Source organism: Euleptes europaea, chromosome 1 (assembly GCF_029931775.1).
Source record: "Euleptes europaea isolate rEulEur1 chromosome 1, rEulEur1.hap1, whole genome shotgun sequence".
Taxonomy (NCBI): domain Eukaryota; kingdom Metazoa; phylum Chordata; class Lepidosauria; order Squamata; family Sphaerodactylidae; genus Euleptes; species Euleptes europaea.
Window position 1 is genome coordinate 69,389,129 of NC_079312.1, and position 8,617 is coordinate 69,397,745.

Below are 8,617 nucleotides of genomic sequence, written 5' to 3' on the forward strand. Positions count from 1 at the left end.
TTTCCTTTTACAATTGATCTTGAGCAGCATATATCTAGTGTTGGAGGGATATAAGGACTGAAACAAATCTTGCCACTGACAATGTAGCCTTGGGGTCCCTATCGCTTAGTAAAAAAGGCATTATGTCAGTCACAGAGGCATTGGATTTGTATGTTAAAAGGGGGGAAATTTAGTGCGATCGAAGTTCCTCGTAAAAGCGGCATTCCAAAAGGGCATGAGCTAATGAGTCAATAGAGCCAGAAGAGCAAGGGCAGATCCTGTCTGAGTATGGTATATTCAGAATTCTGCCCTGCATTACCATAGAAGGGTTAGCATTCAATCTAGCCAAGCAAAAAGCTCTACAAAGACGAGGAGTTGTCAGATAATATGTATAGGCAGGCAGACCACGTGGAGGGGGTATTCCGAAGAACTGGGATGAACAGACGCAACGAGCACGAAAAGTAGTGCTGTTATAATCAAGCTCTTTAATGCGCTTTTAATTTTGGTAAAAGCTTGTTTTCCCAAGATCTAATAACATATCCTGCGAGAAGCCCAACGACGACAGTTTCTCATCTAAGATTTTTTGCCATGAGGATTTAAAAGGGTCGTGCTTCAGAGAAGCTAGGAACCCCTCAGTGCTAAAGCACAGTTTAAGGTGTAGTTTAAAGGCGGCCAACCACGCCCTAGCTTCAAGTGACATTTAGCCAAACTCGGAACGAAGAGTAACGCCAGCAACACATCGAGGGGCATTTAGGAGTTTTCGTAAGAACTGAAGCAGTGGACGATCTATAGATTCATTGATGACTGTTATCCAGATGGCAACACCAAAGAGGATAATTGGGGTAATTTTCAGATTAAAAACTGGAATAGCCCCTGGAATATATTTGCCACCTTTGGTTGAAAAAAGTTGACAATAGCACCAACCCCAGGTTTAATTTTGTTGGTCACTGCTTTTTGATGGGCATTCCAATTTAGGTTATGGGAAAACAGAATGCCAAGGTAAACAAACTCCTTGACTTGGTCAACCTCAAAGCCATCTAATACCCAGCGAAAAAGAGGCATTTTTCTCCTCTTAGTGAAGATCATAATCTTAGATTTATGATGGTTTATTTTAAGACCTTCCCTAGAGCAGTACTCAGAAAAAGTTTGCGAAGATCTTTCCAAACCAATTCTTGTGCGGGACAGGAGAACTGCATCGTCAGCATAGAGTAGAATTGGGGTGGGATAACTTGCAAGCTTTGGGGAGTGGCAAAACTCTGAGAAATTGGTTGCCATATCATTCAGGTATAGATTAAACAAGAGAGGAGCAAGGAGGCAACCTTGTCTAACTCCCTTGACCTGTTCAAAGGGCTCGGTTAGTTCTCCTTGGTTGCCACATCGAACCTGAGCTGTGAGGTCAGTCTGAAATTGCTGAATAAGCCATAGTAACCTCCTATACATAGTAGAATTTGATAGTTTCAACCATAGCCTCTCCCTCGGGATGGTATCAAAAGCTCCCTTAAGATCCATAAAACCCGCATAAAGGGTGCCATTTCGGGGGGAGGAATATTTCTCGGCTAGATGGGAGAGCACTAAACAGTGGTCAGCGACAGACCAACCCCTTCTAAAGCCAATCTGTTTCCAGCCAAGGATGTCATTACTCTCAACCCAGTCCAACAGCCTCTTTTATAAGTAGGAGGAATACAATTTGCCTAAGCCAGACAAAAGGCTGATTGGACAATAACAGCTTGGGTCAGAGCGCTGACCCTTTTTAAAGATTGGGATGATAATAGTATGTCTCCAAGATTTTGGAATGGCTCCTGATGCATTAATTTGTGTAAATACAAGAGTAAGAATGTTGGCCCACCATTTACTGTTGACTTTAAAAAGTTCGTAGGGAATTAGATCAGGACCTGGGGCTTTGCCTGAGCGTAAGCGATCAATGAGCGGTTTAATTTCATTAGGAGACACATCTGGCCAGGAATTCAACAAAATAGAAGGTGCTACAGGTATAAGTCCCTGGTTTCCCACAGAGTAGGAGAAGAGGCTCTTGAAGTAAGCTACCCAGACCAATGACGGGATACATGCGGGGACTCTGGCATAGCCATTACTTAAAGAATTCACAGTCCGCCAGAAGGTTTAATTATCATTGTTTATAGCTGTAATCAAGCTCCTCCCATTTTTATATAGGGCCTCTTTTTTCCTCCAGTTTACCAAGTCCTTGAGGGGCAGCATATCAGGTCATCATACGATGACCTAAAAGCAAACAAAGATGATTATTTTGGCATTGATAGAGGAGGAATAATCCCAATGATGGGGAGATAGGGGGGTCTTCTCAGCAGTAACTGTTCTGTTAATTAACACAAACCTGGTAACCTGCTGTTTATGCATCTTTCATATGCAGATTTAGAGTCTTTCCAGAGAAGCGTGAGGGGTGTCTTGTATATATAATATAGTTTTTGTTTTTATCATTAGCACCCCACCATCTCCCAGCATTCAAGGTGCTTTTTAAATGCCTGATAATGGAGATAATTTTATACTATAAAACACAACTGAGCTGAGATACTGGTATAATAGAGGTTCTAAGGATTTCTAAACTGTTGCTCATAACGTTTTAATAACTCCAGCACCATAGAAACCTCTTCTTTTTATCTTAGAAATTAGACTTGCCATTTTAACATGCAGTGGTCTACTTCAGCCCTTCTTTTCCCCCTCCCTCTCTCCCCCCCCCCCCAGTTCATTTTCTACCTCTGAAGGTGGAGTGAAAATTGGAGGGAGGAACATTAATAATTTGAGATATGCTGATGACACTACATTATTGGCAGAAAATAGTGAAGATTTGAAACGACTCCTGCTGAAAGTTAAAAGAGAAAGTGCCAAAGCAGGACTACAGCTGAACATCAAGAAAACAAAAGTAATGACTACAGGAGAATTACACTACTTTAAGGTTGACAATGAGGAAATTGAAATTGTTGAAGACTTTCTATTCCTTGGCTCCACCATCAACCAAAAGGGAGACTGCAGCCAAGAAATCAGAAGGAGATTAAGACTGGGAAGGGCAGCCATGAAGGAGGTAGAAAATATTTTGAAGTGTAAGGATGTGTCACTGGCCACCAAGACTAGATTAATTCATGCCATCGTATTCCCAGTTACTATGTATGGGTGTGAAAGCTGGACTCCCATCCAAATACTTGTGTAGTTTCCCCAGGGTCGCTGTGCAGAGGAAGGCACTGGCAGACCACCTCTGCTAGTCTCTTGCCATGAAAACCCCAAAAAGGGGTCGCCATAAGTCGGCTGCGACTTGACGGCACTTTACACACACACACACAAGGAGAACACATCCCTTTGCAACTGAAAGTAATGCGAAAACCTGGTACTTCAGTCCCTGCATCAGATGCGGAACTGGGTTTAACTTTCGTTTGTACCCGGAAGTGGGGAAAGCTCCGTGCCAATTCAAGCACGACCGAAAACGATTGGGATGAGTGCTCGACCGTAGCCGCTCTACTCTCTCAAATCTGCATTCCGCCTACGGCCGCTGCCTCCAAGCTGCCATTTGCTCCAGTAAGTGTTGAAGATCAGTCGAAGATTTGCTTTAAAAACAGGGGGCGGGCGGGGGGCGCACGAATTGCCTGCAGATGCATTGCTGTTATTGAGGCACTAATTAAACCCGTTTATGTGCGGGAGGTTTTGCCTTGGATTTGCCGCTCTCTCTGGGTGTGTTAAGTGCTGTCCAGTTGCTTCCGACCCATGGCGACCCTGTGAATGAAAGTCCTCCAAAATGTCCTATCTTTGACAGCCTTGCTCAGCTCTTGCAAATTGAAGGCTGCGGCTTCCTTTATTGAGTCCGTCCATCTCTTGTTGGGTCTTCCTCTTTTCCTGCTGCCCTCCACTTTTCCTAGCCGCTCTCTAGATGCACATTTTTTCCCCATCTGAATTCTCGAACTCCGCAATGGGCGAAAACGCCCGGCCTCCTTTATTCCCTGTTTCAGCCAGGATCGAACGCACGTTCGGCGAAACGCCTGCGTTCGATCCTGGCTGAATCCGGGAATAAAGGAGGCTACAGCGACCGGGCGTTTTCGGCCAATAAGCCCGCCCCCCACGCAGAGTTTGGGGAATTCGGATGGGGAACATGTGCATCTAGGGAGCGGCAACTCCCAGGCCAAACCTCCCGTGCGTCAATGGCCTCAGTCAATGGGCAAATGCCAGGCAGCAGCCTCTCCCATGCTAGCGTGTTGGGAGTTCGCCGCATGTGCCAAGGGCTCGCGGGAGAGAACAGTTTGGCCACTTATTCATGGAAGCCAAAAAGGGCAAGAGTCCAGTAGCACCTTAAAGACTAACAAAAATATTTTCTGGTAGGGTATGAGCTTTCGTGAGCCACTTTTTGACTACTGAAAACAGACTAACACGGCTACCTACTGTGAATTATATTCATGGAAGCATTTGCATTGGATTTGCCACTCTATAGATGCCCGCTTTCCCCGTCCAAATTCTCAAAACTCTGAATGGGGTTTTATTGTTGAGTTTTGAGAATATGGATGGGGGGGAAGTGCATCTAGGGAGAGGCAAATCCAAGGCAAAACCTCCCGTGCGTAAATGGCATATGAGTGCCAGACCCGAGGAGGGGGGGGGCAGCTTGGCCTGGTTTTTTTTCTCGGAGTGAGAGCACGCGAGGGCCCCCCTAGTGTCATCCTCCTTTTGCACGCGTTTCCTCCTCTTCTCTGGCTAAGAGCCGGCACACACCCCGTTCCCCCGTCACAATTTGAATACAAGGGGTCGACGTGCCCGGGCATGTCCCTGTTCTCTGGAGCTGAGGAGGCCGTGACGCGTCGCTGCTTGGAGGGGGGAGAGCGATGCCTTTTCTCATAGATGAGCAAATCCTGGCTTGGCGCCCTGCCTCTAGGTGCCTGGCTGGCAGACCTTGAAAAAAAACACACCCCAAGATTTCTTCGTGAATTCAGATAGAAAGGTATCTGAAGAAGTGAGCTGTGGCTCACGAAAGCTCACACCCTGCCAGAAAATATTTTTGTGAGTCTTTAAGGTGCTACTGGACTCTTGCTCTTTTCTACTGTAGACAGTACTGAGTTTGATGGACCAATGAGCTCATGCAGTATAAGGCAGCTTGGTATGAGAGGGTGCTTAATGGGTGAGCCCCTTTCCCTTCTATGAGCCCACACGGATGACCGTTGATGTGTTTTTTAATTACATTTTTATCTTGGTCTTTCTCCAAGGACTTCACAGTGGCATACGTGGGGTTTCATCTCTCTCCCATTGTATCATCACAACAACCCTGTGAAATAGGCCATTCTGAGGTCAACTTCCAGTCAACTTACTGGCAGTGTGGTTGTGTGGCACTGCTTAGTTAGACAATGTATGTGCCTTAATAATGCAATACAATCGGAAAAACAAAAGAATGTCAATAATAAAAGCAAGCCATAACAACTTTCCCTGGAACCAAAACAGCACAAAGTGTGAACTGCTACCCTGGTTTACCACATATTTAATAATTCTGCATCCCCATGTTAAAACCCTCCTTTCTGCATGGGAGAATGATCGAAGCACCCTTTAGTCATTCATGCAGGCATGTATGATTGTTTTTCCTTGAAACAATTGCAGGTGGGTGGAGGATGCCTTATGGGACAATCAAGTAGATCTTTCCCATAAAGTTGGCATTAGCCTGTTCTTTTTCCCCCCCATGCATGCTCAAAGTACAACTAATCAGCTACCCATGAGGTTGTGTTATTTAGAGGCTCCCCATGTGAAATTGTCTCATGGGAGAATAGTTCCCACACGTCTATAGATACCCAAACCAACCGGTAGTAAGTCAGAGATAAATCCCTCCGGCATTGTATGGGCCTCTTGTAGGGGGTTGTCACAAATTTGAAGAGGTGGGGAGTACTGTTGCCACTTCCCAATGGCTGTATACTGTATAGAAAGGTTGTCCTTGTGTTCTAGACATACAAAATGTGAGAGTTTAATGTGGTTCAATCCTGCTGCATCCCACACTATAGAGGTGGTATATTCATCACAAACGGAAGGGTACATAGGGGGAAGAATTTGTACGTAATTTCTTATACAGAAAAGATAAACTTATAGTAGAAAATAGCAGTCATATATTAGGGCCTAGGCGGTACACATTTTACACATAAAAGACGATTTGTCAATATACATGAGTAGCAAAGGCCGATTCTGACATTACTGCTCCATGTTCATCTAGTACTCCAGATTTTCCCCCTGAGAAAAGTATTGTATTTTAAACAGTGATAATATTCCTTATTATTGTGTCTTTGTGGTGGGAAAGGATGCAGTTCTTAAAATTTTGTTTGCTCAGCAGCTGTAAAGAGCCTCTGAGAGGAAAAAATTGGCAGTCCTATTTTCAACATTGTACAAATTATCTGAAAAAGTGCCGGAAGACATGCTTTTGAAATCCGCAAGTTGTGACTGACTGGCAAGCACTCTCAAAGCTCATCCCACAGCTGTGTTATCAGAGCTGGCTCGTAGCTTGACCAGAAGCTGGGAACAAAGCTCAAAATGAGTCATCCTTGATTCCCACTTTCTGCTGCATTGTGTGAAATGGAATTCCCACGCCGTGAGCTCTCAGAGGAGAGATGCAGAAGTTCCATCAAAGCCTTCACATTGTTCAATCTTTATATAAATGACATCTCTTCTAATTTTTCTGAGTCTACCTATCCCCCTAAATTGGCCTTCAGTGTCTTTATTTTTCTCTGTGCAGCAGCACTTTTACATTTCTTTTATTCTAAACGTGAAAAAATACATTCCTGGTGCCATTTTGGCCTTTAACCTAAAGGCTAATTCTCCTTACCTTATTTGGTGCCTCTGTTTGAATAAGCTCTGCTAGCAAGGCCCTGGACTGAACACTTGTCAAGTTTCTTCAGAAGCTGGTGAATGCCCTTGTTGTGTTTCTGGCATTGCTCTCTAGGCAGAATTTGACCAAAAATCATTGGAAGCCAGGGCCTGGTTTTCTGCATTCAGCCTAAGGCTCAAGCAGGTTTTCAGCTAGCAGGGGTATTTGCAGGTACTAAGACTGGAGTGCATTGAGAGGGGATGTACTGACAGGATTGCTCATTGGGAACAATGGGAGAAGCAGGAATTCCATTGCAATTCTGGTAGCCAGAAATGACTTGCATGGATTCCATTGCAATGCATTACTGCACATGAAAGTTACAGTGAATGCAGAATAGATTTTGAATCACAGTCTCTGGGCACAGTTAGATTGCTCTGTGAGTGGAATGAAGAAGAAGAGGAGGAGTTGGTTTTTAAACCCCAATGTTCTCTACTTTTAAGGAACCTCAAACCGGCTTACAATCACCTTCCCTTCCTCTCCCCACTACAGACACCCTGTGAGGTAGGTGGGGCTGAGAGAGTGTGACCCAGCTGGCTTCATGTGGAGGAGTGTGCTGAGAGAGTGTGACCCAGCTGGCTTCATGTGGAGGAGTGGGTTCACCAGACTAGTGTCCGCCACTCATGTGGAGGAGTGGGGAATCAAACCCGGTTCTCCAGATTAGAGTCCACCGCTCTTACCCACTACACCATGCTGGCTCTCAGTGCCCAGAGGGGAATGACTGTTATTCCAGTCCAAGAATACTTCTGTGCCACTGAAGAGGCTATTGAGGGATCTGAGGGTGGTGCTGCATGCCCCACATCTGAGCCCACCCCAGTGGCTCCCTCTCCTGCTCCACTGCTGTCAGTGGTGGCGTGGGGGTGCCCTTGGCAGAGTGGCTGGGCTGCCGGGTGGGGGGGGGACGCCTGCTGGTGAGTAGAGGACACTTATCACTGAACAGATCTTTGTCATGTCTGCTTGCCCCTTTCAAGATGATGGCAGCCTTTGTATCGCTTCAGCCAATGGCTTGTTTGGGGCACTGCGGGAGGGGGATTGCTTGGGTCCTTGCCAACTCTGTCAGCTGTCCAGGGACTGATGGCAGAGCCCAGTCCCTTTAAAAGGGTGTGGGGTGTGCCCCTTGATGCCGCTTGCCTGTGAGGAGCACAGGGCCAGGCCCTTCCTGGCCTGCCAGCCCTTGATTGGTTCTGCCTGCTCTGTCCGTCACAGCCTAACCATAGCAACACGACATCTGGCTGGGATGTTAAGGTGCAGTCCCCAGTTGCTGGGGACGCTGATGCGGCCTCAAAAACTCAGCTACTGAGGCCCGTTAAACTGAGACTCAATTCTGAGGGGTGCTACATTTTTAGGTGTGCTGTGTTTAGCAGCTGCCATTTTAATTTCACTTCTGCTGTTGTCTTATTTATTGTGTGTTTTTATGGTTTTATTCTATTGTATGAGTTTTCATTATATATATATATCCGTGTGGGCAAGGCAGAAATATTGTAAAGAAATGTGTGCATGCATTTTAATACCTTCTGTCAGCCAATTTAAAATTAAAAGTTACGTGCATCTTATTTTAAAGTGTTTTTGTCATTTTTAGTGTTTATTTTTTCTTTTATTCCATTTACAGACAAAATTAAGTATGATGAATAAGAATTACACATGGACAATGCAATATCTTTTTCTAATTGTCACTTGTCTCTTTATCCTAGGTATCCAGCATGTGCACAGCCTCTGACTCTCCTCCAAAACCTATTGAGACATTTGTTTTTATGGATCTAGAAGCGACGGGTTTGCCACCCTCACAGCCTAAAATTGCAG